At 40.0% G+C, this 25,454-nt stretch overlaps 1 long non-coding RNA gene across 2 annotated transcripts in view; it reads left to right on the plus strand.

Annotated features, from left to right (window-relative positions):
* Positions 1–25,454, plus strand: part of LOC139179024 (uncharacterized) — a 99,356-nt gene that overhangs the window by 63,500 nt on the left and 10,402 nt on the right. Inside the window, exon 3 of one of the 2 annotated variants that reach the window (XR_011563462.1) lies at positions 17,177–19,987. The exons of the other annotated variant lie outside the window; for it this stretch is intronic. This is a non-coding gene — a long non-coding RNA (uncharacterized lncRNA). Of the gene's footprint in view, positions 1–17,176; positions 19,988–25,454 lie in introns of those variants that run through there. 2 annotated transcript variants of the gene reach the window in all.

Here is a 25,454-nt window from a genome sequence, read left to right on the forward strand (position 1 = left end):
AGAGAACATTACAGGATGCCAGAAGGTTTGCATTGGGATCCCCAAATTCCAGAGAGCAGAGCATGACTAACGTGAAGTTGTAATAGACAACTGGTCTAGAATGAATTAAATATGCCTTGTCCAGGTGGTTCAGGAATCCCAGGTAAGGCTGAAGCCTCAGATAGGGAGGTCAGTGTACACAGACAGAACAGATATGGTTTGATCAATTTTTCCTCAGCCTGTGAAAGTTATCAGCAAGTTTTTGTAAAAGCATATATGTCTGCCTTACCCCAGCAGGTTTACAAATATTTATTTCATAACGGAAATTATCCAAAAGAATAAATATGGCAATACAAACATGAAAGGATTATTCTGAGCCTCAAATGAGACTGTTATATAATTTCAGTGCTGACAGGTATCATATACCTTGTAATTGTTATATAATATATATAATTGTTATATAACAGGTAATATACTTGTCATACATATATATATGTCTGCTGCTGCTGCTGCTGCTGCTAAGTCACTTCAGTCATGTCCATCTCTATGCGACCCCATAGATGGCAGCCCACCAGCCTTCCCCGTCCCTGGGATTCTCCAGGCAAGAACACTGGAATGGGTTGCCATTTCCTTCTCCAATGCGTGAAAGTGAAAACTGAAAGTGAAGTCGCTCAGTTGTGTCCGACTCTTAGCAACCCCATGGACTGCAGCCCACCAGGCCTCTCTGTCCATGGGATTTTCCAGGCAAGAGTACTGGAGTGGGGTGCCATTAAATAATTAGATTGCAAGTGTATGTGTATGTATTTCGCAGAATGCTCATTTTTACCATACAAAAGTTCTAAACATGCAGTTGGTTGACCTAAATTTTAAAGAATTGCGTTGATGATAACATACTTGATGAACTTGCACATACTGGTAACACAGTAATCCCTAAGTGAGTAATTCCTAGGTTCCATGCCTTTGCACCGTGCTGCCTACATACTTCAAACGTGGCAAAACTGTCAGTATCACTAATTCTGGAGATAATGTGTGCAGTGTTGCGTGTCATTCAACTGACAAACAATTGGCAGGTACCTTTTTTAACAGCAAGATGGATTCTTGTATGGGCTGTGTTGATTGCTTATGTCAGTCCCTTTGAAATTTAACAGCAGTTGTAATTAGAGCTGTAAATCTCTTCTAACTATAATTAGATTAATATTTACAACCATTGTCATTTTTTTTAAACAGCCTGAGATGCTACTAGGGAGTGAGAAAGGTAAAGGTATTTATTTGTGGGGGAGGGGAAGGAGCACTGTGGTGTCTGGTGGTCAATATGGTTTCTTTAAAACAATAACCATTATTAAGAATTATCTGCATGCAGGTTTGTGAGTTTAAATACTGGGTCCCAAGGACAATATTTCAGAGAAATGGCTCCATGAATCCTCAGTCTCTACAAAGCAAGTGTATTCCCCCAAAGAAACAGATCTAGTCTTTTCATGGGTTTCTTGAAAATGCACCATATTAATTGATGAGACTAGAGAATGTCTGTGTAATAGAAAACTGAGTTCTGCAATTTCCATCTCACTAAATCTCAGTCCCCTCTGAAAGCATCCTTTGGCTGACTTGGTGGTCCAGTAAGACTACAGAATGACACAGGGGAGCAACATTCTGCTTATTTAGGATACTGTTATATTGCTGAAGGCAGTTAATGGATTCTCGACTCTTTACTCGGAGAAGGCAATGGCAAACAACCCCAGTACTCTTGCCTGGAAAATCCCATGGAGGCAGAGCCTGGTAGGCTGCAGTCCATGGGGTTCCTAAGTTTTGGACACGACTGAGTGACTTCACTTTCACTTTTCACTTTCATGCATTGGAGAAGGCAATGGCAACCCACTCCAGTGTTCTTGCCTGCAGAATCCCAGGGAGAGGGGAGCCTGGTGGGCTGCCATCTATGGGGTCGCAGAGTCGGACACGACTGAAGCGACTTAGCAGCAGCAGCAGCAACTCTTTCCTCTCCTCTTCTCGACCTTCTTACAAGTGCTAAATAAAATCAGATTTGTTTCACATTAACAGATATTTTTATAACTAAACCTAGACTTCATAATAACCGGTAACAATATTCTGAATCTGAGCAAGAAGTGAAATATGTGCAGTTTGACACTTGAGATGTACTAGGTTCCCAAGCCTCCCCTCCAAAAAGCTTTAAAAACCTGGAGTACATTTTATCCTCTTAAATTGAACAAGATGATCAATAAATGTGGCCAACTAAAATCATGTGATGCCCAGATCATGATTTGCTCATTAAATGCTGGCAAAGTGGAGGAATGAATGCAGTAAGAAGCAACCTCATGAGCATGGAAAGAGATCTTCCTGTTGGCACCTGACCCTGCAGGACCCTAGGTAAAATATTTTACTATGCTGGAATTCTTTACATTCATTTCCCTTTCCCCACCTTGAAAATGAGAACATCTGACTAGATGATCTTCACAGCCTATTCTTGCTCTAAAACCTAATTATTATCTCTGTAGTCTGCAAATTCTTGTTTCCAGATTTAATATATGGTAAAAGTCTTCAAGCTATTTTCAGCAAATTAGCTAGCTGTGATAGGATTTCTCCACAGCTCAATTGGAGCACAGGTGCCAAGTACTGACATTAAAAAAAGTAAACCATAAAAGTACTAGAAGAAAACCTGCATTATTTCTAAAAATCGAATCCTGGAAAAGGGAAAACATTTCTATGTGTGGCATACAACTCAAAAGACATAAAAGGAAAGTGGTCAAAACTTATAACATGAACAAAGCTGCTTCCTAAGATTGGACTATGGGAAGCTCAGGCTTAGTGTTGGTTTAATTCTGAGGAGGGATGTCACACTTAGATCATTAAAGGGTTTGGATTTACCATACTTAGAATCTCAGAACCACTCATCAGTACGGCCATTAGCTCTCAGATGTGCTGGATACAATTAATTATTAATAACTGAATCAGAATGAGTGGATGATTACAGGTCTGAATACAAATTAGAGCAATGATGAGAGTATCTGTATATTTTTATTACCATAAACTTGCATTCTTACATGCATAACTTTTTGAGCAGGAAAAATGTGGGAGAGTTTCAGCTATAACACTGGGAATTTCACATCAAAAAGTGTTACCTAATGAATACCATTCAATTTATGTATTATGATGGGAAAAAAAAGGAGTGCTGTTGCTTCAATACATTATCCTGCATTAACTTCTTTAACATGAGAGAGGTTTTATATATAACAAGATACGCTCAGGCTCATTCTATGAGGCAGATGCTTACCAGGTGTGCTTACTTTGGATTTGATATTCACTCAATTCGGGAGAAGGCAATGGCACCCCACTCCAGTACTCTTGCCTGGAAAATCCCATGGACGGAGGAGCCTGGTAGGCTGCAGTCCATGGGGTCGCTAAGAGTCGGACATGACTGAATGACTTCACTTTGACTTTTCCCTTTCATGCATTGGAGAAGGAAATGGCAACCCACTCCAGTGTTCTTGCCTGGAGAATCCCAGGGACGGGGAAGCCTGGTGGGCTGCCGTCTATGGGGTCGCACAGAGTCAGACACGACTGAAGCGATTTAGCAGCAGCAGCAGCAGCAGCAATTTGGAATATACACATACAAATCAGCACCTCGTTTTGCATGAGGCGTATGTTTCTGGAAATGGCATCACTAACTGGCCCAGCACTATGTGGTGTCATGATAGTATACTCCCTAGAAGAACACACTTTGTCCAGCCATAGATGTTCCCAGATATAGTTCATATAACCCCAGGCAAAATTTTCCATGCTGCAGTGATAGGAATGAAGCACATTGTAATGTCAGTGAAGTTCTACCAGTCCCTTATTGGCTACTAATTGTTCCCTCTGCATAATGGGCCATTTCTTAAAGGTATTTCAAGGTACTAAGTAACTTGCATATTAGCATCTACAAGGCTAATAATCTCTTTGTTGTAGATTCAGCACTGTTACTTTATCCAGTTAATGGATCAAAACTGCCAGAGCACAAATCATTGGCAGAAGGAGAGATCACAGCAGGAAAACTTTTTTTTCTACAAAATATACTTAACTAAGAAAATCCTGTTAAGTATTGATTGGCTGGGAATATACAAAAAAAACTTAGGAATTTTTTTGGGGGGAGGGAGCAATAGCTATTATATAATACATACATATCTAAACATAAATGTATATTTATGCTATATATAAAATTTATATTTTACACATAAATGTATATGTAAGTTTTTTAGAACAAACGCCATTGTAATAAATCCATCTGGTGTGTGGTAATGTTAAAGAGAGACTTATCTTCAGTAACAACCAGAGAACTCTCTATAACAAAAGGATTAACTGAATATAGGATTTTAGAATGAGTTAATGCAAACAGCAAATGGTTAATTTAAGTGAAAGAAAGCGAATGTGAAATCGCTCCGTTGTGTCCGACTCTTTGCAACCCCATGGACTATAGGCTACCATGCTCCTCCATCCATGGCATTTTCCAGGTAAGAGTACTAGAATGCGTTGCCATTTCCTTCTCCAGAGGACCTTCCCGACCCAGGGTTCAAACCTGGGTCTCCTGCATTGTAGGCAGACACTTTACCGTCTGAGCTACCAGGGAAGTCACCTGGTTAATTTAAGTATAAAATAATTAACAGTACTCCATAAATAATAAACAGCAGGTAGGTGATTTTAATTCTTATTCTCCTAGGTTTAGGAAAATACTTAAGTGATGTGTCTTACAGAAATGTTCAAATAGGATTACCCATAATGACCACTTTGACATCCTGGTTTTCATTAAAACAATCTGAAGAGTCCATGTAGACAGTACAGGTAGGAATACTTTTATCTAAGAGCCTTTTGACAGCAATCATATTTAGTGAGAATACCTAGTATACATTATCACTATCTACACTTTGCCTGGCATTTTAATAGGCCACATAGTAACCTAGTTCAGTTCAGTTCAGTTCAATTCAGTCGCTCAGTCGTGTCCGACTCTTTGCGACCCCATGAATTGCAGCGCACCAGGCCTCCCTGTCCACCACCAACTCCCGGAGTTCACCCAAACTCATGTCCATCGAATCAGTGATGCCATCCAGCCATCTCATCCTCTGTCATCCCCTTTTTCTCCTGCCCCCAATCCCTCCCAGCATCAGGGTCTTTTCCAATAGGTCAATTCTTCACATGAGGTGGCCAAAGTATTGGAGTTTCAGCTTCAGCATCAGTCCTTCCAATGAACACCCAGGACTGGTCTCCTTTAGGATGGACTGGTTGGATCTCCTTGCAGTCCAAGGGACTCTCAGGATTCTTCACCACATTTCAAAAGGATCAATTCTTCGGCACTCAGCTTTCTTCACAGTCCAACTCTCACATCCATACGTGACCACTGGAAAAACCATAGCCTTGACTAGACGGACCTTTGTTGGTAAAGTAATGTCTCTGCTTTTTAACAAGCAAAACCAAAACAAATGACCCCTGTGAGCACACCCATTTCTCCAGAATATGACACCACCATATTCCAAGTTGCTAAAGGCAGACAAGGAGTCACCTGGCTGTATTGTTTTTCCATCATGAAGTCTGTTACCAAGTCCAGTGGATTCTGTCTTCAGAATACAATAGGAATCTGTTCATTTTTCTTTTCCTTAACTTAGCTCCTAGCACCATTGGCCAAATCACCATCATCTCTTTCTAAACTACTCCAGGCACCACCTAACTGGTCTTACTTTTTATGCCATTGCCTTTCTGTGATCCATTCTCCATAGAGCAACCCAAGTGATCTTGGAAGCATCAATTGAATGCTTCACTCCCCTGCCAAAAATCCATAAGTAGTTTCCCATCACAGTTAAACCAGATCTAAACTCCTCACAGCCTAAAGTGGACAGCATGGACTGATTCCTGCCTACCTTCTTGATTTCATGGTAGATATTCCCTTTCCCTTTTGCTTAATAACATATTCCCCCCCACTCCTTTTGAGTAACAACAGTAAAATCTGAATTTTGTCATCACAAAAGTTTCCATCTCTGCAGAAAAGGCAAAATTCTTCCACCTATCTATAATTTTCCAATCTCATAAAATTCAAAAACCTAAAAATGGAGAATTTACTTGTGAACCAAAGAGGTACACAGATATCTTTTTTCTCTGAGTCAAGTACTTTAAAAGCATTTGTTTTTCCCTAGAGATGCTCTTGGCCAACGCTATATTTCACATATTCCTTGAGTTTTTATCACTCTAAGTAGAGTAATAATGTCTCCGTTGCCTTATCAAGCCTCCTTTTAAAAATCTATATTTCCTGTTCCCTATTTTTCTTTTTTTTTGTCCAGTTTTATTAGAAATAAGTAACAGATAACACTATATAAGTTTCAAGTGTATGAGGTGATGATATACATACATTGTGGAATGATTAACACAGTAAGTTTAATTAACACATGGATCACCTCACAAAATATGTTTTCTGTGTGTTTTGGTGAGAGCAACTCAAATCTACACTCTCGGCAAATTTCAAGTATACAACATATGTTATTAACTATAGTCGCCATACCGAACTATTTCTTTTATGTTACCATACTAGACTATTTTTAAAACATTTTTGTTAAAAGCAAAGGAAATATTACTTTTAATGATCAAGTCTCGCTACTATGTTCTTTAATCACTGCCACTCAAGACATCAAGTATTAGTCATTCTGTAGGAACCTAATTGTTTTAACGCTAGAAAGTTAACTTCTTAGAAGTTCATTTCTTTTATCATCCCCATCTTAAAAGAGTGATTGCTTAATAAGAGAGATCAGGTATCTTACGGCTTTAAATCTACTAAATCTTTTATGTTTTCAAGTTTTAGAAAATTTTAAAAAAGCAAAAATTCAAGTGGTTTGACCAAAAGCATCTTCCTGGTTCTAAGAAGCAAAAAAAAAGTAAAAAATAAATCCACATAGATTAAGAAGCCTGTTGGATACCAAATAGCTCTTAGCAAACATTATTTTGATGAGTTAAGTGTAAATGAATCACAAACACATGGACTAAATTTCCCTCAAAGAGCACAAAAGTTGAAAATGGAAGGAGCATGGCTTTTGGAAAAATACATTATGCTTTCTACCACAACCCAAACATTTACATAATAGCCTGAGCTGTTTCATAATCTGAAAGTACATCTGGATTCATCCAACTGTATGAAATTTTTCCCCAATAAATAAATGCTTCAGCATCACTTAGATTAATCCAATACATAAAATCTCTCATTTTCTCATCAGAAGAAATTTTCAGGTTCTCATGTATACAAATGATCTTCACTATTTATAGGATATAAACTACTATATATTTATAAACATATGATCAAGGATGCCTGTTCATTTATCCTTAAGAAAGAGTAATATACACACACATATGCAAGCCCTTGCCAGAGATTGAGATTAACCTTTAAAGAAGATGAACAGACATGTACTATTTTAAAACACTGGGCAGTAAGAAAAGTCATACAGAGAAAAATTAATGATAATTCAACAAACTACCATATTTCAGAATCTGGACAATTTTGTTTGAATTTGAAGTAAGTGTAAAGGTTGACTGTGTATACCAAGCTTAGAAAAAAAGTAACATTTTAGTGAGCTTAAGTAATGAAATGGAAAAGTTTGCCAGAAAGAATTTATTCGCCATGAATAAATTTGCCATAGTTCTTTGGAAAGCTAACCTGAAGTTTTTCTTTGTCTCAGTGCTAAGGCTTCCCAGAGTTCCTAGAGAAAGGCATGGTCACCTTACAAGCCTGTAGCCCATCTCATTCTATTAAAATAGACTTGGTGAGTCTTGGACACTATGAGCTTCCAGCTTCCTTCGGGATAACCTCAAGAAGGGTAGAGAAGGCGATGGCACCCCACTCCAGTACTCTTGCCTGGAAAATCCCATGGACGGAGAAGCCTGGTAGGCTGCAGTCCATGGGGTCGCTAAGAGTCGGACACGACTGAGCAACTTCACTTTCACTTTTCACTTTCATGCATTGGAGAAGGAAATGGCAAACATTCCATTGCCTTGAGAATCCCAGGGATAGGGGATCCTGGTGGGCTGCTGTCTATGGGGTCGCACAGAGTCGGACATGACTAAAGCGACTTAGCAGCAGCAGCAGCAGCAAAAAGGGTAGATAATTTCATCTGCTCTCACTCATTCAAACATTATGGATCCATTTTCATGCAGTATTTGCTTTTTTCCCCATTTTTTTCCAAAACCATTTTTTTCCATCTTTGTGTTCTTCTTGATAAGAGATGTTTTATCTTGAAATATGAGAACCGTGGAAAATAAAATTATTATTTTTAGGTCTATTGATCTCCCAACCTACTGAAATGCCAGGAAGGCAGGAAACTATTTTTTATTGTTTGTCTCATTGCCCACTCTACCATGCCCATGGTAGGAAAATAATGAGAGACTTTTGAAGGTAATCTCAAATCAGCAAGCCATGGTAAGAGAAATTAATTTTTTTTGGAAATAGAGTTATGCAGGAAAGGAGAAAGAGCCACCTTTTCTCTTTCCCGTACCTCTTTCTTCCCTTCCTTTCTTTCTTTGTCTTCCAACATCAAAGATAGAAATTAGCCTTCTTGTACTGTGCCTTCTTGTAAATCTCTGAACTTTATAAAGAAATACATTCATGAATCTATTAGAGCTTAAGGCCTTGACTGCTGATCTAATTTTACTCTCATTTGTCAGGCAAGGAGTTTGAAGTATTTATTTTAATGAATTCCTTGCCTTATGTCCATGGAGAAACTTGAAGTTAATCCTACTTACAGTGTTATCTAGTAGGGGTTTATTCAAAAGATCTGCGTATTTGTCAAATTAAAGACCATGCTTCAGGCCATTTTTACTACTTAGATGTTAGCCCACAAATCAGAAACAAGTCTAATTTCTATATGAAAGAAAGTAGATTTAATTTCATAATGAAAACTGATTTTCCCAGCAATTCTAATGCTGCTAAACTTCAAACCATAAGTGGAATGGTGTCTAAAGTTTGTAAATCTGCTTTCATTAAAAAAAAAAAAAAAAAGGCTGAACTTGAGAAATGATCAATTGTGGGAGGATCAGCAATTTGTAATGTTAGGGAATACATACCCTTGGCAATTTCATGCTGAAAATTTAGCAATTGCCAGTGGAAAATGATTCCATTGTATAAAAACCAACACAGAGCTTCCATACACAAACGTTGATTAGTTGATTGTGAATATATTTCTGTGTCTGCTTAACTCAGCTAACATACACCCTGAATTGACTCTCTCAGTGTGTACACACAGAGAAACAGGGTAACAAATAATGGATGCCATATTTCAAACAGCTTTATTATCAGAGAATGTGAAGGTTAATATTTAATTCTACCCAATCTTATTTCTCTAATCATAATAGCATGTTTTAGGTGAAAATTTAATTTGAAATGTCAATAGGTTAATTAGTTAAGTAGGAAATTTTCTCTGGGAAAACTTCAAGAAATAAAAAATACAAAAATTGGTTAAAATCAAAGAAATGGATCATTTTTGGGCCAAAATTCTAATTCATTTGTTGATATAAACACCCATCTTTTTCACTTTATTAATTAACTATTATCAATAGAATTAAAACAAACATGCCAAATAGTTACACCCATGGGTATTAACTCAAAGTAAAATATAACGTAGAGAGATGAAAACTAAATTAGACTTAGAAGGAAGAAATATTGAAATAGGGTTAATGACCATAATGTTCCATATAGATACAAATGTAAGTGCTGCTGCTGCTGCTAAGTCGCTTCAGTCGTGTCCGACTCTGTGCAACCCCAGAGATGGCAGCCCACCAGGCTTCCCTGTCCCTGGGATTCTCCAGGCAAGAACACTGGAGTGGGTTGCCATTTCCTTCTCCAATGCATGAAAGTGAAAAGTGAAAGTGAAGTCGCTCAGTCATTCCCGACTCTTAGCACCCCCATGGACTGCAGCCTACCAGGCTCCTCTGTCCATGGATTTTCCAGGCAAGAGTAGTGGAGTGGGGTGCCACTGCCTTCTCCGACAAATGTAAGTAGCTCACTGTTAAAACTGTTGAGAGTTCCTCCTCAATCTGGTTCTTAAAAGGCTTATACACATGCACACACACACAAATATGGAACTACTACACATTAAAAATTAAAACTACGCTTAGAAATTTGGAATTAAATTCTCCCCAGATTCTTATGCCTGTGTCAGACTTCCTGATTAAGCAAATCCTTAGAGTTGGGTACCCAGCTGCCCCACTCCAGACAAGCAAATCCTTAGAGTTGGGTACCCAGCTGCCCCACTCCAGACAAACTAGACTCCATGACAAAAAGCCTCTGCCAGGGGTTTTCAATCTTGAATATAATCAGTCCTGCTGATTTCTCCTGGGATATACTAATTTGATCCAGGCATCTAAGATCTAAGCAAAGCCAGGTATAAGGCTTGGAAAGACGGCAAACCTCTCCCACAACACATATTCCTTGATTTTTCTAAACATAACATATTTTTGTGATTATCTCAGGCAGTACATGTTTTTCCTTTAGTTACATTGCACACCAACTATTTTGCAACTTCTTTCAGACACTTTAAGAAATAGACATTAAGAGATATTTGTTCTGTGTTAGTAAATTTTTAAAATAATCAGCAGTTTTACAGTACAGTAGGGGCCTATAATTGGAAATGTCACCATATGTTAGCACCCAAGCTCCTTATGAACCTATCTGTTCAGTTAAAATGTCAGCTGTCTATTGGCTATGAAGATGCCACACAAATAATCGTGTCCATTTTTGTGTTTCTAATGCTCATGCATATGGGAGAAATAAAACTTTCCAACTAAATCCATTGTTCTTGTTACCCAGTTATTCTGGCAGTGAGGAGCATAAAGGAACTTATCAAGTTACTGATATGTAATTCTGAGGCTCTGCTGGATCTAGCTTCTTTTAATACGTCTCAAAATAACATGCATAGTATATCCTTGAAAGGATTTCTCACACTGGATTTTAGTTTCTATATGGCCTCTAGAGGATGCTAAGATAAGTTAAACCAAGCGTAATTCGGCAGACTATTACATCAGAAAGGTCTTGGCATCAACTTAAAAACGTTGGGTAGCTTTGAAGTATCAGTCATAGCTATTAGCTTAAAAAACCCTCATCATAGAACAACTTCTTTATTCGAAATATCTGCTGGCCACAGAATATTAAAGTAGAGGGTTTTTTTTTTTTTTTTTCATCCTGAAGATGATTAATTCATTACAGCCCACCACTAAAATGCGATTTCTCAGACTATAAAATTTGGTAGTTGTTCCAGAGTTGAAATTAGAGGCATGTGATTCTCTTTTACCCATCAAGGGGAAGAATTACAATTCTTCTCTAATTAGTGGTAATCCAATATAAAGAGATGACGGCACAGTTGTGTATAATACAGAAACATGAGTAAGCATCTCTCCTATGACAAAAGTCAGTTGAGAAAAGGAGGCACAGTGCTATTCGTGCCAGCACAAACTGCTCACCCTTTTTAAAAGCTCACGAAACTAAGTAAGGATGCTAACATATTAATTATTGATACACAGTCATTGGAGAAGAGCATGGCAACTCACTTCTGTATTCTTGCCTGGAGAATCTCATGGACAGAGGAGCCTGGTGGGCTATAGTCCATAGGGTCGAAAAGAGTTGGACACGACTGAAGTGACTTAGCACACATACACATAGTCATAGGCCATTGGAATCGAACATTTACACTATTGTTTTCATTATCGTATTGAGGTAAATCTTAGTTAAGAAGTGCCCTTTTCTTCTACTTAGCGTGAAACATTTGTACATGAGTAAACCTGTAGTGTAACAAGCATACACTCCATAAGGCATATTTATAGTAACTCCAATTCCAGTTTTATAATACTTAATGAATAATAGCTATAGGCAAAAAAATAACAAGTTGGGCTTCCCTGGTGGCTCAGATGGTAAAGAATCTGCCTGCAATGTGGGAGACCCAGGTTCAATCCCTGGGTCAGGAAGATGCCCTGGAGAAGGGAATGGCAATCCGCTCCAGTATTCTTTTCTTGCCTGGAGAATTTCATGGACAGATGAGCCTGGCAGGATATATAGTCCATGGGGTCACAAAGAGTTGGGCACTACTGAGCGACTAACAGTTTTTTTTTTTTTTTTCAAGACAGTTCTCACCCTCAAAATCCTAGAGTAGTCTCCAGAATAAACTACAAGCTTCTGAATTCTTTGGCTCTCCTACTTTGGCAAAAGCCAGTGTAAATCAACTTGTTAGATGTTGCATTGGACAAATACAGATAAAAAGACTAGATTTGCCTCCATCCCACAATACCATGAATAATATTTTTCATTTTGCAGAAAAAATAAGAGACAAATGTAATTTGGGGCCTATGTTGTATCTGTATCTGTTTAAAAACAAAACAAAAACAAAAACTCATGCTTCATGGGAATGCAGCACCTAAGTTAAAGTATCGGAGAGAACTAAGTGACGTAAGACTTGTAAAGCATTTAGAATGAAGTTTGGCTTGTTCATAGTCAGATCTCAATAAATATAAGCTGATTTTATTATAATTACAAGACAGAGGCTACAAAATCATTTTAGCTAAAGCAATTCAGATTTCCAGTAAAGACCAAAATGGCACCATGGAACAAAGAACCTAGGAGAAATGTCCATTTGAAATGTTGAAACATTTTTAATATACATTTCTCACTCAGGAGACTAACTTAATAAATAAGGGGACAACAGTCTGGCTCTTAATTCCATCAAAGTCTATCATGAGACATTACTTTCACATCATTCGTGACAGTTCACCAGTGTATAAAAACTCTAGTCCCCAAAGGACAGCAGGCTGATAGTGTAGTGAAAAAGAACGCAAACCCCATTAACATTCTATAAAACAATTCAGCGTGGGTCAGAAAAAAAGGCATAGAATTTTCATGCAGACTTTATGGAGTGAACTTATCTTGAACCCATGGAAATTTCTGAATTTCATTTCAAGAATCACAGCATAACAGCATCACCTTAAGAATTTTCATTAACCATTTAGCCTGTATCCTCCTTTTAAAGCAGTTATTGGTGTATTATTTATGATGATCAGCTGGCATCAAAAAATGCCCTCCACTGGAGCTGGTTGACCTTGATTTAAAAAGCTAAAACCAAAATGCTAGGGAGAAAGTCCCCAGAGTTCAATTCAGCAATACAATTGCTTTGACTTAGAGTTCAGAGATTGTGGCCAAAGCAGAGACACAGTTATGTTAGCACGTTTTAAATAAAGGATCCCTATTTGACTCTGGACCCAGACCTTCACTCCCAAGATGGTTCAATAAACTTCACTTACCATTCTTTTCAGCCTTACAGATTACATTCTAAAACTCAAAATGGAAACATAGTAAGCCAAATCTTCTAGTCATCAGCACTAAGGAGATGAGAGAACAGGACTACATGATACAGTAGCAAAGGAAGAAACCATAAAGTAACTTTTTAACATCTAATATCTGCAGAAACACAGACAGGGATATACAAATGTTACCATATGAAACTCTCTAAAATAATCTCTTAAAGATAGATATCATAACCTTGTTTTAGAAATTAGAAAACTGAGGCTCAAAGAAATTGAGTAACATGGATAATTTGGCAGAACCAGATTCTGGCTCAAGTACTGGCTTGAAATTAAAGAGTGGAGCATCTACTCTCAGTTCTTCAACCAAGCAGCTAAAACTTTGGAAAGCCAAGTCATCCCTCTGGGCCTGCTTCTTCATCCTTAAAATGAGGAAGTTTGGCAAACAGACTCTGGGGTGGCCCCATGATCAAGCTCTCGTGTGATCCTCTGCCCTAGCATGTGGGCAGGATCTGAGACTTACTTCTAGCCAACAGAACACAGCACAGGTGACAAGAAGGACATGATACATTACATAGGACCGTAGCAGCCATGTTTGAGGAGACTCTTTCTTGATGGTTTTGAAGAAGCAAACTGAGATGTGGGCTGACACGTAAAGGCCATGTAACGAGGAGCTGAGTTTAGTAGTAGTCTATGAAGAACCGAATGCCACCAACAATGATGTGAGTATGGAACTGGATCCTTCCTCAGGGGCTTCCAGCTTAGAACCCAGCCTCAGCTTACTCCTTGATTATAGCTTTGCAGAGGACCCAGTTAAACCACGTGAACCTCCTGATTTGATTGGCTTTAAAAATAAGCAAATGTGGACTTCCCTGGTGGTCCATTAGTTAGGAAGCCACCTGCCAATGGAGGGGACACAGGTTCAACCCCCGGTCTGGGAAGATTCTACGTGCCAGGGAGGAATTAAGCCCATGAGCCACAACTACTGAGCCCATGTGCCTAGAGCCCATGCTCCTCAACAAGAGAAGCCACCACCATGAGAAGCCCATGCACTGCAATGAAGAGTAGCTTCCGCTCACCACAACTGGAGAAAGCCCATGTGCACGATGAAGACCCAGCACCGCAAAAAAAAAAAAAAAAAAGGAAATGTACTATTGCCCATAACCAAAATATGTAGATACTGTGCAGATTTCAGGGTTGGTTGCTTAAGAAGCTCAACATCAAAGACTATATCTCTGTCCCAACTCTCTACCCTCAGTTCAATTCCCCCAGTGTTTCCAAAATGGCTATAGAAGCTGTAGACTTCACATTCAGACATAGGAATCAGTTCAGTTCAGTCGCTCAGTCGTGTCCAACTCTGCAAGCCCATGGGCTGCAGCACGCCAGGACTCCCTGTCCATCACCAACTCCTGGAGTTTACCCAAACTCATGTCCATTGAGCCAGTGATGCCATCCAACCATCTCATCCTCTGACATCCCCTTCTCCTCTTGCCTTCAATCTTTCCCAGCATCAGGGTCTTTTCAAATGAGTCAGTTCTTCACATCAGCTGGCCACAGTATTGGAGTTTCAGCTTCAGCATCAGTCCTTCCAAAGAATATTCAGGACTGATTTCCTTTAGGATGGACTAGTTGGATCTCCTTGCAGTCCAAGGGACATAGGAATACCTCGAGGCAAAAGATAGGCCAACTGTTTCTTATATCCCTTTTAAGAGTCAAGCTTTCCTCAGAAAACTCCTGGAAGAAAACTCTCACAAATTACTGATCAGATCTAGGTTATATGTTCACCTTTAAATGGATTATTGCCAAGGGAATTGAACCAAACAGGCATGACTTGTTTATATCAATGAGGATTTACCCATAGAACTGGGAAGAAAGGGCCACATTTCACTGAGTAATGGTGACGAGGCATGAACACCCTGATATCACTGGCTTTTGCCAGCCAGAGTAAGAGCTAAAAAATGATTTAGGGTAGGCAACAGGGGAGATGCTGCAGTAATAAAAACCTTCTTGGCTTTGATTTTTTTTCACCCTATAGATAATCCATATGGAAAACTATTTTTCAACAGATATTTTTCAAGTACTTGATAAGAAATTGTAGTCTGTACTCAGTACATACTGGTGCATAAGAGAAAAACAACCCCCTCCCTTTTCCCCCAGAGTATACAGTTAAGTGGGGAATATGCAAACAAATAGGTAATTTTAATGCCAAGAGCGGATAAGTATTGGGTTGGCCAAAATGTTCGTTCAGGTTTTCTGTAAGATGTTAGGAAGCCCAGCCTGGCACTCTGTGAAAACCTAGAAGGGTGGGATAGAGGAGTGAGAGGGAGGCAACATATATATAATTATGATGTATTCGCATTGAATTTGCATTGATGTACAGCAGAGACCACAATATTGTAAAGTAATTATCCTCTAATTTAAAAAAAAAAGGAAAAACCTGAACAAACTTTCTATGAAAGCATTCAGTTGTAGGAAGATTTTCTAAAGGAAAGATAAGTTCATACCTAAAGGCTTCTCACTGATGACCTTGGTGAGCTAGCTAGTGTGCTTAATTTGCTTTGCATATTTCAGGAAATGAGATGCAAACATGGGCTACCGAGAAATGTTTGATCCAATGGACAGTCTGGAACTGCACTGTCCAATACGCAAGCCAATAGCATGTGTGGTTATTTAAATTTCTGTGTATATTTATTAAAATTTAAAAGGAAAATTTTTAGTTCCTCAATCACACTATACAGATTTCAAATGCTCTGGAAGGTCTACACCTTCGAGGAAGGTCAAAAAAGCCTCAATAAAACATACACGCATAGCATCTCACATATCACTTTACTCTAGCACTTGTAATATTAGGCTGTAATTGCCAATATTTTTCAGCCTCCCACAAAGAACCGTCAAACCCAATGATGGCTTCCGTTATGGATTTTTGTCCTCCTTATACTTGAGGCCCCCCCAGGTGCTATCAACTAACAAGATTGTTTTTCTTCCAGATTAAAAAAAAAAAAAGAGCCAGTCAAGCCCTTTGTTCGTTTACTCATTTACCTCTTTTAGTGGCACTGGGTCTTCCTGGCTACCCCTGGGTCCTCTCTAGTTGAGGTGCATAGGCTTCTCGTTGCAGCGGCTTCTCTCGTTGCAGACCACAGACTCTAGGGCACGCAGGCTTCAGTAGCCGTGGCACAGGGGCTTAGTTGTCTTGTGGCACGTGGAATCTTCCCAGGCAAGGGACTGAACCCGTGTCCCCTGCACTGGCAGGCAGATTCTTAACCCCTGGGCCAACCAGGGAAGTGCCAGTCCTTTTGTTCTTTAAGTGCCCATGGACTGGCACTTTTAAAAAGGCAGGGTTGTTGTGACAATGTGACAGAAATCCCAAGGAGGGGCAGGGAAGAAACAATCCTGAGTTCTTTGGAAGATTTCTCTTACAGATGCATTTTTGGCAACTTCACAGATGAGTTAGTTATATGTAAGGGCCAGTTTGATGGTCCACAGAGGCTCTCCTCCAGCTGGGACCCTAGTTGGTGAAGAAAGGTCATCTATTTGCTGCTCTTCACTCCTGAACTCAGAAGGAAAAACATAACTTACATATGTCCTGACGGTGTTGACCAGTGTCATAGGTGGGAGAAGGGGTACAGGGATGGAATTGTTGCTTCTTATCTAAATTAAGTAATTTAGGGTAAAACAGAGTGAAAAGGGAGCAAACCAGCCTGAAGGGTCATAGGGTACAAACTGGTCGCTTGGCAATGTCTCCATTTACTTTAATTAAGGTTTTTAGATATCATGAGTTTGATTACTTAAAGAAGTAAGCATTTGGGAAATTTAGAGATTATCAAATTCTCTCATCATCCCTGTTAGTGACCCAGAGCAGAAAGTGATAGAATTAAATAATTTCATAAATGTGTCTTCACAGCTGCTTAGCTCAAAAGAATGTTCAAATGAAGATGCAAATGAGGAAGATTAAAAAGTGACAACGCCTTTTGATCAGAGAAGCTAGCAGCTTAAAAACCTGAGCCAGATGACAAGTGTTAAATGAAAGTTATACAAATATCTGCCGGAAACGGGCAAAGGATGAGGAAGCCATGCTGTGGAAAGTGGGACATAAGACTTGGTGGATAAGCCTCCATGGAAGTCTCTAGCACATACACATCTGCTAAACTTCTGGCCTGCGAGAGTCAGGAAAACAATCAAAGAAGGAGAAAGAGAAAATAACTGAGTAGGCAGACTGCCAGTAGGCAGAAAAAATAAAATGGTCTGTTGGGCACTCTATTTGCCACAATCTCGGGGGTTCAAATGAATAGCTGATGCATAGAAGTACCAAAACAAAAATAGGATTGGCAAAACTAATACAATATTGTAAAGTTTAAAAATAAAATAAAATTAAAAAAAAAAGGAATGGAAATAATAAATAACAGAAATAAATAAAAAAATAGAAGCCCTATTTATTTTTATTAATTTTCTTGAGTTGTTGGTGACCAAAATTAAAACCAGGTGGAAAAAAATAACTATTACATTCAGGGTCATGTTGGCATATTTCACACTCCATGGCTCCTGTGGCCCATATAATCTGAAAAACAACTCTGGCTGCAGGACACTGGAAAGGTGATCTCGGGGGTCATGAATCCCCTTGTTGGTAAAGAACGCTGCCCCAGGCAGCTTTACACCTCTCTCTGCATTTTCTCCTGTTTCAGTGAACTCAGCTAACCCTTGTCCTGTGATGGAACATATATCTTTTACTAGATAAAAAGTTTAACCATAAACTGAAACAATAGCACTGATAGAAGTGGAGGCTGCCAGGGCACATATGCAAAAACTACAATCATCTGAAGCTAGGATAACCTGGGGGTGTGTTTGTTTTGGCTCACTGTCCATCTGCAGGCTGCCTGAGGTCGCCAACGACATTTCTGTCAACAGTAAGAAACTACTATAACAAAGTCCGTGTTAAGCAGGAAGTGTGACCACAGTGAGGGACACTAAGGAAGTGCTGTGTTTATAATGCCTTCTGAAAGGCTGTCCCAGGCCCATCAGTGACGCTGGGAAAATTCCCAGTCCATCCCTGCATTCCCCTGCACAGTCCACAGAGTCAGGCAGACCTGCCTGTGGAAGTCTTCTTCTCGTAGGCTCATTAATGTCCTCAAAGCACTTTCAGAGTTTGCGTGTGGCCGGCAGTCCCTCTTTTTGCTGTTGTTGTTCAATGACTAAGTTGTGCCTGACTCTTAGCAATCCCATGGACCACAGCATGCCAGGCTCCTCTGTCCTCCACTATATCCCAGAGTCTGCTCAGATTCAAGTCCATTGAGTCAGTGATGCTAAGTAACCATCTAACCCCCTTTTTGCTGCCTTCTTAATCCTCTCTCTTTTATGTTTAAATTTCTTGATTGCTGACTTATGTTTCCCCTTTTCAGTTCTTACACCGGACAGGCACCTATTTTGCACTGGATGTGTGATGATGTCCATGTGTTAATAGTGAAGTGAAGTTGCTCAGTCATGTCTGACCCTTTGAGACCCCGTGGACTGTAGCCCAGCAGACTCCTCTGTCCCTGGGATTCTCCAGGCAAGAATACTGGAGTGGGTTGCCATTTCCTTCTCCAGGGGATCTTCCGGACCCAGGGATCAAACCCAGGTCTCCCACATTGCAGGTGGACACTTTAACCTCTGAGCCACCAGGGAAGCATGTGTTAATATAATGATATCAAATAATATACAAATCAAGCTAAAAGGAGAAAGTCTCCCTGAACACCGGCTGCCTTCTTCCTGCTTCCAGAACATTCCTTGACGTCAGAGCTTCCAGGCCTCTGGCCATCAGGAACATGTGACCCTCAACCACTCCACCTATCCCTTCAACCTCTTTCCACAGTGACAGCACTACTCTGGTGAAGTCTGTGAACAGAACTAAAAGGATGGAGTGGTCTTTGCCCTCAAGATCACCCTGACACAAAGTGTCACATCTGCACAGGGTCAGCCTGACTTGTAAGTGAGCACAGTCATTTGACAACTTAGACCATGGGCTTTACATGTATTCCCTATTTTCATCCTTCAACAGACCTGCATTGTTGGTCAGTTTCTCTCCTTTGCAGATGTGGAAACTTAGGCCCACACATCATGTGACTTGCCTGAGTTTACATAGCCAATATCTGCAGTATCTGATAGAGGTGGAATCTGGACCTTTGGATTACATTCTAGCAGTATAGACACCCATGCTTTTTTCTTTTAGTGTAGTTGCTTTACAATGTTATGTTAGTTCCTGCTATATAATAGAGTGAAACAGCTATCAGATCAGATCAGATCAGTCACTCAGTCATGTCCGATTCTTTGTGACCCCATGAATCGCAGCACGCCAGGCCTCCCTGTCCATCACCAACTCCCGAAGTTCACTCAGACTCATGTCCATCGAGTCAGTGATGCCAGCCAGCCATCTCATCCTCTGTCGTCCCCTTCTCCTCCTGCCCCCAATCCCTCCCAGCATCAGAGTCTTTTCTAATGAGTCAACCCTTCACATGAGGTGGCCAGAGTACTGGAGTTTCAGCTTTAGCATCATTCCTTCCAAAGAAATCCCAGGGCTGATCTCCTTCAGAATGGACTGGTTGGATCTCCTTGCAGTCCAAGGGACTCTCAAGAGTCTTCTCCAACACCACAGTTCAAAAGCATCAATTCTTCGGCGCTCAGCCGTCTTCACAGTCCAACTCTCACATCCATACATGACCACTGGAAAAACCATAGCCTTGACTAGACGAACCTTAGTTGGCAAAGTAATGTCTCTGCTTTCGAATATGCAAACTTGGTCATAACTTTCCTTCCAAGGAGTAAGCGTCTTTTAATTTCATGGCTGCAGTCACTATCTGTAGTGATTTTGGAGCCTAGAAAAATAAAGTCTGACACTGTTTCCACTGTTTCCCCATCTATTTCCCATGAAGTGATGGGACCGGATGCCATGATCTTCGTTCTCTGAATGTTGAGCTTTAAGCCAACTTTTTCACTCTCCACTTTCACTTTCATCAAGAGGCTTCTTAGTTCCTCTTCACTTTCTGCCATAAGGGTGGTGTCATCTGCATATCTGAGGTTATTGGTATTTCTCCCGGCAATCTTGATTCCAGCTTGTGTTTCTTCCAGTCCAGTGTTTCTCATGATGTACTCTGCATATAAGTTAAATAAACAGGGTGACAATATACAGCCTTGACGAACTCCTTTTTCTATTTGGAACCAGTCTGTTGTTCCATGTCCAGTTCTAACTGTTGCTTCCTGACCTGCATACAAATTTCTCAAGAGGCAGATCAGGTAGTCTGGTATTCCCATCTCTTTCAGAATTTTCCACAGTTTATTGTGATCCACACAGTCAAAGGTTTTGGCATAGTCAATAAAGCAGAAATAGATGTTTTTCTGGAACTCTCTTGCTTTTTCTATGATCCAGTGGATGTTGGCAATTTGATCTCTGGTTCCTCTGCCTTTTCTAAAACAGCTATATGTATACATGTATCCCCTCCTTCTTGGACCTGCCTCCCACCACCTCCCCCATTCAACCACTTTAGGTCATCACAGAGCACTGAGCTGAGCTCCCTGTGCTATATAGCAGCTTCCCACTGGCTATCTATTTTACACATGGTGTGTGTGTGTGTGTGTGTGTGTGTGTGTGTGTATTGATATATATATCAATATATATATATATATATCAATGGTACTCTCAATTCATCTCACCCTCTCCTTCCTATGTCCATATGTCCATTTTCTATGTCTGAGTCTCTATTCCTGCCCTGCAAGTAGACTCATCTGCACTGTCTTTCTAGATTCCATGAAGTGAAGTATAAATCACTCAGTCAGGTCCAACTCTTTGCAACCCCATGGACTGCATAGTCCATAGAGTTCTCCAGGCCAGAATACTAGAGTGGGTAGCCATTCCCTTCTCCAGGGGATCTTCCCAACCCAGGGATCAAACCCAGGTCTCCCGCATGCAACCAGATTCTTTACCAGCTGAGCCACTAGGGAAACCCCATATACGTGTGTTAATATATGATACTTGTTTTTTCTCTTTCTGACTTACTTCACTCTATATGCCAGACCCTAGGTCCATCCACTTCACTACAAATGACTGAGTTTTATTCCTTTTTAACTTATGCTCTTTAAAGCAGAGCTTCTCACTGTGCAGATGAATGGCTGAAGGCTCTGTTAAAACACAGACTCTGGCTCAGTAGGTCTTGGGGGTGGGAGTCAAGAATGTTCATTGACGGTGTCTCCCAGGTGCAGACTGGGTGGCCCTGGCACCACCTTTTGAATACCAACGTTTTAAAGAAACAGATTAGGCCTAAGACTGGGTAACCTCCAACTGTGGATTGCTCACTAATAATCTTGGAAACTTTTGTACAAGGATCTGGATGGAGGGACCTCTCTTAACTCTCTGGGAAATTTTCTCTCTCCCAGTAGTCCTCTGCCAGGGGACCACAGAGAGATGAACTTGCCTTCTGGTCATCTTGATGTCAAAACTCAGTCCTATGATAAAGACTGGGGCAGGGATCTAACAGGAGAAGACTTCCAGTGTGCTTCTCCAATATGAATTCTACCACCCAAAGAAGGATACAGAAGAAAATTTTTCAATCATTGAAATAATGTAGATTATTGTAATGTGAAAGTCAACAGACAATTCCCTACAAGAAGAAACACAACCATCACACTTTAGGTTTGCAAAGAAGCAACAGAACCTTAGCCATATTCACATCTCTAACTCTAAAGTACAATATTTAAAAGTAGGAGTTCTTTTTTAATTCACTGGTTGACTTTGAAGAACCTGAAAGAAACTGAAGAAATTCTTCAGTCTTCTCATCCACAAATGGAGACAATAATGGTATTTTCTATAAGGGTTGTTATTCACATCAATAAGGAGACATATTTAAAGCATCTAAGAGAGTTCAGTTCAGTTCAGTTGCTCAGTTGTGTCCGACTCTTTGCGACCCCATGAATTGCAGCACGCCAGGCCTCCCTGTCCATCACCAACTCCCAGAGTTCACTCAAACTCATGTCCATTGAGTCGGTAATGCCATCCAGACATCTCATCCTCTGTCATCCCCTTATCCTCCTGCCCCCAATCCCTCCCAGCATCAGGGTCTTTTCTAATGAGTCAACTCTTCACATGAGGTGGCCAAAGTACTGGAGTTTCAGCTTTAGCATCAGTCCTTCCAATGAACACCCGGGGCTGATCTCCTTTAGAATGGACTGGTTGGATCTCCTTGCAGTCCAAGGGACTCTCAAGAGTCTTCTCCAACACCACAGTTCAAAAGCATCAATTCTTCGGTGCTCAGCTTTCTTCACAGTCCAACTCTCATATCCATACACGACCACTGGAAAAACCATAGCCTTGACTAGATGGACCTTTGTTGGCAAAGTAATATCTCTGCTTTTCAATATACTATATAGGTTGGTCATAACTTTCCTTCCAAGGAGTAAGCATCTTAATTTCATGGCTGCAATCACCATTTGCAGTGATTTTGGAGCCCAAAAAAGTAAAGTCTGACACTTTTCAGTTTCCCCATCTATTTCCCATGAAGTGATGGGACCAGATGCCATGATCTTAGTTTTCTGAATGTTACCTTACAGTGAACTAATTCCTCACCTTGGTCTAAAAACTTTAGGATCTGAATAGCCATCATACAAGGAAACTAAGTTAATGTTAAATGCTACTTTCACTATTTCTAAGAACACAGAGATTCACAATGGACTAGAATTTCTCTTCTATGTCAGGCAAGATGAAAACAAAGTAACATCTTTCACGTACAAACAGGATCAACTTCATAACTGTGTTACTTCATAGCAGTAAAACCCAACAGCACTCAAGACTAGATGTATTAAAACTTTGCCTAAAATAATTTTAGTAGAGTACCCATTTTCATCTTATTTTACCTTTTCAAGTTCTCCCATCATGACTCAATTCTCACTTGCCATATTTAGCATATAGATAGCTCCTTTTAAGAATACTAAAAAGCAGTTTTGTGATATAGTAAATGTTTAAAACCAAGGAAAGCCTTTAAAATGTGAGCATTTATTTTTTTCATTGAAATCTAAAATACCAAATAGATGCAAACACATACACACTTAACCCAATTTTCCCCCCAAGGAAAACACTAAGAAAAATATGTGTAGTTTTACATAAAAATGTTTGCTACAAGGGAAATCTTTAAGCTAAAAAAAAAAGGCAAGATAAAAGCAATTTATTATTATGCTGCCCAACATTACTATACGAGATTACTACAGTGATGAAAGATGTTGTCATAATACATGCAGCCAAGTAAGCTGAATTCAAGTATTGTTGGGAGTTTTCCATCCCTTCTTCTAATGCACAGTCCTGTCAGTCTGAAGCCTCAGGGGATGTACAGAATGTAATTACCAAGGTTCATGATAAGGAATGAACCAAGCCAATAGGCAGAGACCAATTCTAAAATGCCAGCCAGTCTTCAATGTCTTTCCTGAAATGTGTCTTCTGCACACCACTCTTCATTTTACAATGAAGAAAACACTGCTATGTCTGTGTTCTACCTTCTGGTGGAATTTTCTATCAGGTTTAATGTTGACATGGAAACTAATTTATTGCAGGGAGTTGACAGGTGTAACGATTCCAGTCCAGTGAAGATCTTACACAGGTGCCTCGAATATGAGTTTTGCTGAATTTATCTCAGGCCTGCGCTGTACCACCCCAAACCTGAATTCAGCCTGGGACAGGTATGGCATGTAAGAGTAGGGCTCAGTGCTTCTTCCATCCCCTTTGGATCAATGGCTTTGCCACCAAAGCTGCCAGCTGGCATAGGTCTGCTGGCTTCAGTATCAAGGGTAGTGCTTGTATGATGGACAGTTGGCAGGTGACATGAAGTGCCATGGCATTCCATTGCAACTAAGTCAATAAACTCTGCTCACACCAACATTAATTTAGTTGGAATGATTGCATCAGTTATTAAAGAGTTCCAGTTTATAAAAATTTAATATCTCAGAAGGTTTAGTTTTATATATTCATAATTTTTTATCTTCTTAGTTCTGAAATCAAATAGAAAAGTCAGATGATTGCACTGGGCTGAAGTACAGCCAACGCTCTTCTTTTTGCTCAGCACTCGCAGGAGCGTCATGGGTTCTCAGTTTCAAGCTCAATTTAACTGAGCCTTTTGGGCTCTAAGTTTCATTTACTCCAGGCCAAACAAAACTTCCTCATGGCAAAAAAAAAAAAAAAGAATTTAAAGAAGAAAAAAAACCTCAGTAAAGGAAGAATATCTACACGAAGATTTCTGAATATTAAGAAGTTTCCAATAAAACAATGTCTTCATGCAACATGTTAATATAACACATATGGGGCTGATTAGAATTGAGAATGGATTTCTAAAACTCTTTGGCCTAAATACCTTCTTTTTAGCCTATAATCGGACTGCCTCCACATTATAACTAACTTTTCTCCATTCTCATTTTCCTCCCATTCTCTTCATATTACCAGTCTCTGAACATCTGCCATGCCCCAAATAATGCCAATTTATCAGGCCCTAACACACTGTCTGGGATCAGGACCACTTACCAGTGTGAACTCTCTCAAAGTAAAAATGACTAAGGTGTCCCATGGAAGAGGAATGAATAGAACAAGAGGATAACCAAGCCAGAACAACCTCAAAGGTTTAGTTCAGGAGATTAAAATCCAAACGCAGGTGACTGAAGGCAAAGAAGCACACACAATGAGTCCAGTTCTTTGCTACATGTTGACACAAAGCTCCCATTGACTCTCCTGAAGGGCTCAGAAGAGGGCCCGAGGTGTAACAAGTGTGCTGGTATGGTTGGTATGCACCCACCACCCTTTCCTAAGCACACAGTCAAACACATTTAAGAGTTTGTGACATGATCGATGGTCTTCTCTAGTTTTTGACCTGAATTTTAGGTAAACAAGGAATCTAAAAGCATTTTTGAAAACAAAGAGCAAATATTAATTGTTAAGAGGCTTTCTCTTTCATGGTAAGAAAGCTTCTTAATGAGCAGGCTGCATTTCTTCCCAAGTCTTCTCTCCCTCAGCCATGTCCCCCACCATCCATGTCCCCTGCTCCATTCAGCAAAAACAAGGAGACAGCTGGGGAAGAGGCAAGACTGTTCTGATGTTCAAATGGTATGCACTACATGTCTGGATTGAAAAGGTCCCAGAGCTTGGGCAACAGGCTGCATCTTGCCAGGTGGAATTGGCTAAT

The sequence above is a fragment of the Bos indicus genome, chromosome 23, assembly GCF_029378745.1.
Source record: "Bos indicus isolate NIAB-ARS_2022 breed Sahiwal x Tharparkar chromosome 23, NIAB-ARS_B.indTharparkar_mat_pri_1.0, whole genome shotgun sequence".
Taxonomy (NCBI): domain Eukaryota; kingdom Metazoa; phylum Chordata; class Mammalia; order Artiodactyla; family Bovidae; genus Bos; species Bos indicus.